This window comes from Mixophyes fleayi, chromosome 4 (genome assembly GCF_038048845.1).
Source record: "Mixophyes fleayi isolate aMixFle1 chromosome 4, aMixFle1.hap1, whole genome shotgun sequence".
In the NCBI taxonomy this organism is placed as follows: domain Eukaryota; kingdom Metazoa; phylum Chordata; class Amphibia; order Anura; family Limnodynastidae; genus Mixophyes; species Mixophyes fleayi.
This window is the reverse complement of record NC_134405.1, coordinates 318,149,587-318,161,974: the sequence shown is the minus strand read 5'-3', so window position 1 is coordinate 318,161,974 and position 12,388 is coordinate 318,149,587. Positions and strand designations below refer to the sequence as shown.

The 12,388-nt window shown below is 39.9% G+C and overlaps 1 protein-coding gene across 3 annotated transcripts in view; it reads right to left on the bottom strand.

Annotated features, from left to right (window-relative positions):
- Nucleotides 1-12,388, bottom strand: part of CYFIP2 (cytoplasmic FMR1 interacting protein 2) — a 67,810-nt gene that overhangs the window by 48,446 nt on the left and 6,976 nt on the right. The gene's annotated exons all lie outside the window — the stretch shown is intronic.

Here is a 12,388-nt window from a genome sequence, read left to right as displayed (position 1 = left end):
CTAACACACTTGCATAAACTAGCCTAACACACTTGCATAAACTAGCCTAACACACTTGCATAAACTAGCCTAACACACTTGCATAAACTAGCCTAACACACTTGCATAAACTAGCCTAACACACTTGTATAAACTAGCCTAACACACGTGTATAAACTAGCCTAACACACTTGCATAAACTAGCCTAACACACTTGCATAAGCTAGCCTAACACACTTGTATAAACTAGCCTAACACACTTGCATAAACTAGCCTAACACACTTGCATAAACTAGCCTAACACACTTGCATAAACTAGCCTAACACACTTGCATAAACTAGCCTAACACACTTGCATAAACTAGCCTAACACACTTGCATAAACTAGCCTAACACACTTGCATAAACTAGCCTAACACACTTGTATAAACTAGCCTAATACACTTGCATAAACTAGCCTAACACACTTGCATAAACTAGCCTAACACACTTGCATAAACTAGCCTAACACACTTGCATAAACTAGCCTAACACACTTGCATAAACTAGCCTAACACACTTGTATAAACTAGCCTAATACACTTGCAAAACTAGCCTAACACACTTGCATAAGCTAGCCTAATACACTTGCATAAGCTAGTCTAACACACTTGCATAAACTAGCCTAACACACGTGTATAAACTAGCCTAACACACGTGTATAAACTAGCCTAACACACTTGCATAAACTAGCCTAACACACGTGCATAAGCTAGCCTAACACACTTGCATAAACTAGCCTAACACACTTGCATAAACTAGCCTAACACACTTGTATAAACTAGCCTATTACACTTGCAAAACTAGCCTAACACACTTGCATAAACTAGCCTAACACACTTGCATAAACTAGCCTAACACACTTGCATAAGCTAGCCTCACACTCTTGCATAAGCTAGTCTAACACACTTGCATAAGCTAGCCTAACACACGTGTATAAACTAGCCTAACACACTTGCATAAGCTAGCCTAACACACTTGCATAAGCTAGCCTAACACACTTGCATAAGCTAGCCTAACACACTTGCATAAAGTAGCCTAACACACTTGCATAAAGTAGCCTAACACACTTGCATAAAGTAGCCTAACACACTTGCATAAAGTAGCCTAACACACTTGCATAAAGTAGCCTAACACACTTGCATAAGCTAGCCTAATACACTTGCATAAGCTAGTCTAACACACTTGCATAAACTAGCCTAACACACGTGTATAAACTAGCCTAACACACGTGTATAAACTAGCCTAACACACTTGCATAAACTAGCCTAACACACGTGCATAAGCTAGCCTAACACACTTGCATAAACTAGCCTAACACACTTGCATAAACTAGCCTAACACACTTGTATAAACTAGCCTATTACACTTGCAAAACTAGCCTAACACACTTGCATAAACTAGCCTAACACACTTGCATAAACTAGCCTAACACACTTGCATAAGCTAGCCTCACACTCTTGCATAAGCTAGTCTAACACACTTGCATAAGCTAGCCTAACACACGTGTATAAACTAGCCTAACACACTTGCATAAGCTAGCCTAACACACTTGCATAAGCTAGCCTAACACACTTGCATAAGCTAGCCTAACACACTTGCATAAAGTAGCCTAACACACTTGCATAAAGTAGCCTAACACACTTGCATAAAGTAGCCTAACACACTTGCATAAAGTAGCCTAACACACTTGCATAAAGTAGCCTAACACACTTGCATAAGCTAGCCTAATACACTTGCATAAGCTAGTCTAACACACTTGCATAAACTAGCCTAACACACGTGTATAAACTAGCCTAACACACGTGTATAAACTAGCCTAACACACTTGCATAAACTAGCCTAACACACGTGCATAAGCTAGCCTAACACACTTGCATAAACTAGCCTAACACACTTGCATAAACTAGCCTAACACACTTGTATAAACTAGCCTATTACACTTGCAAAACTAGCCTAACACACTTGCATAAACTAGCCTAACACACTTGCATAAACTAGCCTAACACACTTGCATAAGCTAGCCTCACACTCTTGCATAAGCTAGTCTAACACACTTGCATAAGCTAGCCTAACACACGTGTATAAACTAGCCTAACACACTTGCATAAGCTAGCCTAACACACTTGCATAAGCTAGCCTAACACACTTGCATAAGCTAGCCTAACACACTTGCATAAAGTAGCCTAACACACTTGCATAAAGTAGCCTAACACACTTGCATAAAGTAGCCTAACACACTTGCATAAAGTAGCCTAACACACTTGCATAAAGTAGCCTAACACACTTGCATAAAGTAGCCTAACACACTTGCATAAGCTAGTCCCGTGTTGGCTAACCTATGAGACGCGTGTCACTCGTGACACGCCGAGGCAGTTTGACTGACACGCCAGTACCATGCCAAACATTTTCTTTATACAGCACCGCCGCGGATGCTTCTTTGACAGCGCTGCGGCTGCTGTACAACTCCCCATCGGCGAAACGGAGCTGCTGCGCATGCGCGGTCGCAGCAGCTCTTCCCTTGCATATCTCCCGACATGACTTCACCGGCTGGCTTCCCTGGGGCACGGTAGGGATTATAATGGATATTTGTAATATTTAATCGTAAAATAGCCTCAAAATACTGGCCACAAGCAATCTTCCTCTACTTTTTTAATCCTATAATACAATATTTATATATAAATCACACAGCTCAGCATACCCTGCAGGCTCACCAGAAATGGAGTCTTTGGTCTATTAATAAAAACACTACATAAGATTGCTTGTGGCCAGTATCTGGTTTCACCCTGTAACCCAATAACATATATATATATATATATTATTATTTTTTTCTTGAAATGACACGCGACCCAAGGAAGGCTACACTTTTTTTCGATTTTCTACACACCAAGCTGAAAAGGTCAGCCATCACTGAGCTAGTCTAACACACTTGCATAAACTAGCCTAACACGCGTGCATAAAGTAGCCTAACACACTTGCATAAAGTAGCCTAACACACGTGCATAAGGTAGCCTAACATACTTGCATAAAGTAGCCTAACACACTTGCATAAAGTAGCCTAACACGCGTGCATAAAGTAGCCTAACACACTTGCATAAAGTAGCCTAACACACTTGCATAAAGTAACCTAACACACTTGCATAAAGTAGCCTAACACGCGTGCATAAAGTAGCCTAACACACGTGCATAAGCTAGCCTAACACACTTGCATAAAGTAGCCTAACACACTTGCATAAAGTAGCCTAACACGCGTGCATAAAGTAGCCTAACACACTTGCATAAAGTAGCCTAACACACTTGCATAAAGTAACCTAACACACTTGCATAAAGTAGCATAAAGCTCTGATGATAATGTCTGTTTAGACATATAATGCGGGAAAATCACAAATGATATGCGCTGGAGCAGGGTTGAGGAACTAAAAGTCCAAGCAGGCCCTTATACTTTATACTTTACTAGCCTTTTTAGTTGAACAGTTTACAAACTGGCTTATGTATCTTGGGTTAAGTCTGGGTAAACAGTGGGGACAAGTAAAGAAAACAGATGCTATACTCCTGGAGCTATTTAAAACTCACGTTACATTTTTTATACATTTTTAGCACATAACCATGGTTTAAACTACAGTAAGTGACCGACCAGACCGTAAAACCACCAAGAGAGAGAAGAAAATATGAGTTGGAGGAAGGTTGTACTAAAAAGGCTCTTCAAACCTTTCACTGTAACCTGATATAAAATTGTGACTTCAAGACACGTTATGTTAGTGACTGATCTCACAAACTATACACAGGAAATGCAGAAAACACATAGCAGTTCCTCTTGAAGGTCTGAGCAAGAGGAACAGCTTCCTTTTAAATATATCAATAAGGCACGATAACCTATTCACTTATTTCCTGACGGTTTGATCTGGAATAATTCTGTGTCATACAGTGTTAATGATACATGAAGCTGAATGCACTCGTTATGTGGTCAATCAGTGTGTCTCTGAGTGTTGGTGACACAGATACACCAACCAATAACACTTTGCCAAATGCAGAACAAACATGCTTTTCTATTTCAAACTCAGTTTTCTTTTTAATATACCAAACGGTGGCAGACAGCACGTGAGTCTGCTGGGAGAACACCCTCAGTAATTGTAGATTAGAATTCTCAGCTTCTACAGAAAATTGTCCTTACCTGTATATTTTAACTTCTTCAAGTTAGTCTATAAGTAATGATCATTTAATTTATGTACCTCTAGCAGCCACATCCAATAGCCTTTACAAAATAATGATAATAGTCCTGATATAAGACAAAAAGCTCAAGTAGCAAAGCACAATAACACCAACACTCTGTGTGTGTGATTCTACCAACCTGTGCAGGACGTTGCTTAAGTACAAGACAGTGAACCTGCACATAATGTAATAAACAGATAAGACAGACAACATTACATAACAAGTGGCCTCAATAAGTTAAACTGGCTTCACACTACAGGCTTTTCATCCAATCATCGTGCCGATCAAATAAACAACCGTTTGGTAAGATATTGCATTAGTGTGTACACTCCCACCATCATGTTTTATCGCACCTAAGCACACTGTATCATTTGATTAGGTTTTATAAACCTCCTAAAAATCACAATCAACGATGGAATGATGTGGAAGTGTGTACACACTCTCCACCAGCAGTGTAGGCAGATCTACTTAGATTGTGCAGAGACACAATCTGTTCAGCAGATGGTTATGATAGCCGCAGATCACAGATCTGTGAATCGTGTACACATGCATCGGCACATCGGGACTTTCAGTCGTTGGTAAAATTGTTACAGAAATCGCATCTCCAGTAATCGTCTGTAGAGTATATAAATAGCTGATGATGATGATGATGAGTGGACCCAGCTTTACAAAATATCCAACAGTTGCCATGGCTAATTCTTTATCAGAGATTGGGTGATTGCACATTTTAAATGTTTTTTCATTTGAAAACTAAGGGCCTGATTCATTAAGGATCTTAACTTAAGAAACTTCTTATTTAAGTCTCCTGGACAAAACCATATTACAATGCAAGGGGCGCAAATTAGTATTCTGTTTTGCACATAAGATAAATACTGACTGTTTTTTCATGTATCATACAAATACTTGATAGCTTATTTGTACACCGAAATTTAAAGTTGATATTTGTGTGCTACATGAAAAAACAGTCAGTATTTAACTTATGTGCAAACTTGCATTGTAACATGGTTTTGTCCAGGAGACTGAAATAAGAACTTTCTTAAGTTAAGATCCTTAATGAATCAGGCCCTAACTCCGCTTTTTGAGCAATTTTAATCTAGCACAGCTCTCAACCTAACCAACGCTTTTGCTAAAGAAACCACCTCCCAAACTGCTATACTTATGTTACAGGTACTTATGGGTACCCTATTTTAAGATTTTACAACTGATTGTCCCAGACAACCAGCTACATAATGTCGCCTAATGGTAGCACCGGCCCTTGTCTATAGATACAAGTTATTAGGGATCAAACTATTGTGGCTAAATTGAGACCCTTTCACAAGGACATTCATGAGGGTTAGTGAAAGTTTAGTGTATCTTGGAACAACAATCATGTTTCCGTCATTAACTACCCTCCACAAGTTTATTTCACAGCCCCAGTTTACATTTGCATTCTGCAGACAGATTTAGTGATGCAGGAATAATGGAATTAATCACACTAGTATGTGCAATATTGATAACTGCTAATCATAGGCTTATAAAGTGGAACAAGTTGAAATAACTAGCCACATCTAGATCTCTGTGTTTAAGTCAACAAAAGAAATCAGAAAGCTCTTATGAAAACGGTCTCTGTGTCTAAAATAAATATATGCATTGGAGTGTTACCTTGCCAGTCATGCCCAAACACAATGGAAGCAGACAGACATTTTAACACCAGTCACGTATGAAACGTGCGCAATGCAAAGAGAAACCAGGGCAAATAAATAGATATTATTTGTTTTATTTATATTTTTTGTTTGTTTTATAAATAGCTTTATTGATAACGCGCTGTTGACATTACATTAGCATATAAATAAACAGTTGCAAAGCATCAACAGAAATCAGTAACAAACAGAACAAAAATAAGAGAATATAAAAAGATAAAACGATGCAATCAATAAAATGACTAATACTCAACTATGCTGTGTAATACAAAATAAGCTATTACCATGCAGAGTGCATTCCCAATTTAAGAATAAGAAGGGGTAGGAACCTACAGGTCTAAAAATGTGCTTAATACATTTAATTTGCCATTGAGTGATATGAATCCTTCATCATCATCATTTATTTATATAGCGCCACTTATTCCGCAGAATTCATTCACATCAGTCCCTGTCCCATTGGAGCTTACAGTCCAAATTCTCTAACATACACAGACAGACAGAGAGACCAGGGTCAATTTTGATAGCAGCCATTTAACCTACTAGTATATTTTTGGAGTGTGGGAGGAAACCGGAGCACCCGGAAGAAGCCCACGCAAACACGAGGAGAACATACAAACTCCACACAGATAAGGCCATGGTCGGGAATTGAACTCATAATCCCAGTGCTGTGAGGCAGAAGTGCTAACCATTAAGCCACCATGAATCCTTGTGGTCATGAGTATATATTGTAAACATTTAAAAGAGGCACGCCATAATTTTAGAAGTTTCTTACTAAGGAGCATAAATGAGGGGTTTAAATGAACATTAATCTGTCATGTGTCCAAAGTTCATTTCTGGGTTTGAATCCATATAAACCTAACTAGTGGGCAGGTCCACCAGGTATGGTAAATTGTGCCCCATCTAACCAACCTGGATAACAACTGAGGTTGTTTAGAGAAGAGGTGGATCAGTCTAGATGGGGCTAAACAGGTGAGATGCCTGTGGGAGTTTTCCATCGACATAACATTAAACTGCATTTGGAGGTCTCAATGAACATCAAGGTAATTTTTTCATTGTCCTAGAGCTATTCAAATCCTGTTGCCCTTGAAGAATAAACTGGAATTTAGTATCAGGAGAATAGACATTGAAGAGGTGAATGGGTTATGGGTGAATTGATAAATGATACTAAGGAAAAAGCAGAGCTATTAAACACGTTCTTTTCTTCAGTATTTACCAGAGAGGAACAAATGGCAGAAGTAATACATAAAAATGGAAATGAAACCATGCCATTAATTAATACTTGGTTGTCAGAGGAAGAAGTCCAAAGGCGACTGAAGAATATTAAGATAAATAAAGCTCCAGGTCCAGATGGCATACACCCAAGGGTCCTTATGGAGTTAAACTCGGAAATAGCTAGACCGCTATTCTTAATTTTCAGAGATTCAATCTCATCAGGCTCAGTACCAAGGGATTGGCGAATAGCAGATGTGGTGCCGTTGTTTAAAAAGGGGACGAGATCACCACCAGAGAATTATAGACCTGTAAGCCTGACATCAATAGTGGGGAAACTACTGGAAGGTATTTTAAGGGACAGTATTCAGGATTACTTGGTACGCAATAAAATTATTAGTGGGAATCAACATGGATTTGAGAGGGATAGGTCATGTCAAACTAATCTAATTAGTTTCTACGAGGAAGTTAGTGGGAACTTAGACCAGAGCAGCACAGTAGATGTGGTCTACTTAGATTTTGCAAAGGCCTTTGATACAGTGCCACACAAGAGGTTGGTTTACAAAATAAGGGAACTGGGTCTAGGAATCAAAATTTGTACTTGGATCGAAAACTGGATAGAGAATAGGGAACAGAGAGTTGTGATAAATGGAACATTTTCTAATTGGTCAAAAGTCTTAAGTGGAGTACCTCAAGGTTCCGTGCTGGGACCACTCCTTTTTAATATATTTATTAATGACCTTGGTGATGGTTTAGAGAGTAAAGTTTCTATTTTTGCAGATGACACTAAACTCTGTAAGGTAATAAAATCAGAGCAAGATGTAGCTTCTCTACAGAGGGACTTAAATAAACTGGAGGATTGGGCGGCTAAATGGAATATGAGGTTTAACACAGATAAATGTAAGGTTATGCATTCAGGGATCAAAAACAAGAACGCAATCTATAAATTAAATGGAATTAATTTAGGAGAATCTATAATGGAAAAGGATTTGGGAGTGCTCGTAGACAGTAGACTTAGCAATAGTGCTCAATGTCAAGCAGCAGCTGCAAGGGCAAACAAAGTATTGGCATCCATAAAAAGGGGCATAGATGCAAGGGAAGACAGTGTAATTTTGCCACTGTATAAATCGTTGGTAAGACCTCATCTAGAATATGCAGTACAGTTCTGGGCACCACTCTATAAAAAAGATAATTTGGAAGTAGAAAGGGTTCAGAGAAGGGCGACAAAATTGATAAAGGGTATGGAGTCATTAAGTTATGAGGAAAGGTTAGCCAGTTTAGGCATGTTTACTTTAGAAAAGAGGCGTCTAAGGGGAGATATGATTACTATGTACAAATACATTAGGGGTCAATAGGGAGAGCTTTCATGGGAACTTTTTACCCCAAGGACCATACACAGGACACGTGGTCATCCCCTAAGGTTAGAGGAGAGGAAATTTCACAACCAGCAAAGGAAGGGTTTTTTTAGTAAGGGCAGTCAAGATATGGAATTCATTGCCAGGGAAGGTTGTGATGGCAGATTCAATAGATATGTTTAAGAAAGGGTTAGACAAATTTTTAGCGGAAAGGTGTATCCAGGGATACGACCGTTAATTTAAAATAAAGGATAGTAGTGGATATAGGGTAAAAATTGGATTGCAATATTGAGTCTGGGGGGATTTTCAAAATTGAAACAGATTGGCGGTTGCTTACTCTGGATTAATTTCAAATATAAGTGCAGGATTGCAGGAGATCCAAAATAGGTTGAACTTGATGGACTGGTGTCTTTTTTCAACCTCATCAACTATGAAGACAGAATATAGATACAAGATCGTTGACGAATGTCAGATTTAAGCAGCCCATACATTGGCTCAACTTATAAAGTGTGAAATAACCATACTTGCCAACTTTTCCTCGTTGGCTTCAAGGAGATCCCGGGGGAGGTGGGCGTGCTGTAATTTTGGCCAATTACAGCAGGGGGCAGGGCTAAGATGATGCAATATTTGTGTCATTAAGCCCCGCCACTTATTTATTGCGGGGGCGAGAAACGGGAGGTTGCCCTGCTCTCCCGGGAGGTCTCCCAGAAATGCGGGAGTCTCCCGGACATTCCGGGAGAGTAGGCAACTGTGTGTTAAAGAAAAGCAGCTAATGAATCTCTAGAGACTGAAGTGTCTTTTACACTTCTGTCTCCATTACTGAAGTCTTGTTGTCTTACCTGTCAGTCTTTGATTAAATCTTGGTCTCCATGAAAATGGTCACCTCCATAGGCATCAATACATGGACACAGGACACAATTTCTGAACTGTGCCATCATGCCACAGATGGTGAAGCCAACCACGTCTTGTACTGGCTCAGCATCAGGGAGAATGCCAGACTCTTCAGGGAGTGAGGGAGATCACCCCTATTTCAGGGAGTCTCCCTGACATTCGGGGAGAGTTGGCAAGTATGGAAATAACCTGTTAATTTGATACCTAAGTAAGAGACAAAATAACTAATCTTAGATGTCTCTGGGTCCCTCTTAACCCAAACATTGAAGCAAATTGAGTCGGAATAGACATAGCATATGGGATACAAGTAAGCGGAATTGTAAGAGAAAATATAACGTCATCTGTAAATTAGCAGCCCTGATAATCTTTAACTATCTGGAGTCACCTAATTGTGGGACCTGTAGAGGGTAAGGGGAAGGTTTATGTCTCTTGTGATGGAAACTGGAGACATCTGAGAACTAGGGAACTTAAGTTTAGTAAGAGGGGCCCAATGAGTTAACAAATGGTATGGTTATTGTATAATGGTCAAAAATGTCACTGAGGTAGGGCCACCCATTAATGACCAGTTTGATGTATAAGGTGAGAAGGTAAAGGGGCACTGAGCACTTTTCCCCTCATGTAACTGAGTTCACCAGCCTCAAGCTACCTGGTCATAATGCACCAGTCTGTCCGGGACCCTAATAAGACGAGAACCACAAATAGATGCTACTAATCTGACGTCTAAATATAATAGGGAGATTGCTCTATAAAATTTGGGGGAAAGGTAATCCCAAATCGTTTTTGAGGATTACAGAGATTGACTAAGGTTATATCGGTAATAAGTGGTCACACCACATTTACTGGCTGCTCTTCTCTGTCCTTGGGATCTGACCTAGGTCCCTGATACCACCATAATTTATGGTGATGATGAAACAAGAACCGACTATAATGGAGAAACCATGTAAGAGTGCAGTAGTGGTGGTAGGAGAGAGTGTGGGAGATTCTTCAATGCTGCGGATGGACCCTGAGAGACAATCAGTTGTCAGAATTTTCTAAAGCCATCAGTGGGGTTTTTTAAAACCAAGAACTTGAATCCTTATATATTATCAATCCATTAATAGTGTCCATGAGGAAATGAGTAAAACCATAGCCACTACTGCTCCTAGGGCTAGATTTACTAAACTGCGGGTTTGGAAAAGTGGAGATGTTGCCTATAGCAACCAATCAGATTCTAGCTTTCATTTATTTAGTACATCCTACAAAATGACATCTAGAATCTGATTGGTTGCTATAGGCAACATCTCCACTTTTCCAAACCCGCAGTTTAGTAAGTATACCTCCTAGTGTCAGAACCGTTATAGCATGGGGGCAGTGGCTACGGGGCCCAGAGTCGAGGGCAGTAGTACCACCAATTTCTACACCCACTATTATCCCAGAGCTTGCGCAGACCTCAGAAGAGCAGAGGCTGTGGGGAGGGCCGCATCGCAACCCTCCTCATTTTCGCTGTGGGGCCCAGCAATGTTGCTTTGCACCTCTGACGTGGATAATACTGTTCCCAATCTTTTTCCTGAACATGGAGGGCCTGATTCAATTAATTATTCAATTAATGTCACCTGTTAATAATATAGTCATTAATGAAAAAACATTAACATAAAACAGGTATCTTTTTCATTTTTTCTCCCCACATTTATGATGTTAGTAATGTCTACTGTACATAAACTGCATTTTTAGGGTTGAACTGATTGCAAACACATGTTCTAGCATGTATACGTGATGTCATTGCTATCACTCAGCACTTACACCTGAACTGTAACTGGTGCAAGTGACATGTCAGAAAAACAAGTACCTTAGAGATGCCCAAAGCTTGAATTGGACGTTGCGGTGTGCGCTCGAGCTGGGCATGCCCTCGCTGTACACTGCATTTCCCTCCATTCCCCTCCCAGTTCCACCCCTAGATGAATTAGATGTGCTTGTGTTCACTGGTGCATGGTCCAGTTCTGGGAACGCGCAGAGTGATTTTAAGAAATATATGGCACGTATCAGCATTTACTTTCCTTAATGAATCAGGCCCGGAACATTCAGTGACATGTGATCTATTCAAAGTTTGGTTAAAGGCAATATTAAATTAACACCATTCTCTGTAGAATTCTTTCTGGGTCCAAGACTGTAATCAGGTAACTCAATGTAACAAAAAAATGATACAGGAGAGTCCAAAATAGCATAACAACAAACCACACTGGAACAATCAATGAAAGGCCAGTTCAAGATAATGTAGGACCCTTCAGTGCCAAGGATAGCTTTAGTGGAAAATTCTAGTGGCCATATAGAGGGTTGGAAACGATCCAAAATGGATTAATATAAAAGGACATTTTAGCAGCAGTAGGGTGACCTGAGATGGGAGGAACCACTGTCTTGAACTGGCCTAATATACAGCTATTGCTTAAACATAAATCTGACAACTTGTCATAGGAAATCACATGGTGGATAAATACAAGAAAATGATATATAACTAAAAGAAATCACTTAGGTCTCCATGTTCAGTATACATTGAATAAAATGGTATTGTGGCACAGAATAGGGATCACTGCTGCATATGCAAAATTGTCTGTTAATACACATCATCATAATCACCATTTATATATATAACGCTACTAATTCTGCATCGCTGTACAGAGAACTCATTCACATCAGTCCCTGCCCCATTGGAGCTTACAGTCTAAATTCCCTAACACATACAGACATAGACAGAGACTAGGGTCAATTTGATAGCAGCCAATTAACCTACCAGCATGTTTTTGGAGTGTGGGAGGAAACCGGAGCGCCTGGAGGAAACCCATGCAAGCATGGGGAGAACATACAAACTCCTCACACATAAGGCCATAGTTGGGAATTGAACTCATGACCCCAGTGCTGTGAGGCAGAAGTGCTAACCACTAGGCCACCATGCTGCCCATGAGCAGCACAGGAAACTAATAGTGATCCATGGAGTCTGCATGTACTACTTTATTTTCTTCCATGGCTGATCATTCATTTTGGTAACCACTTATG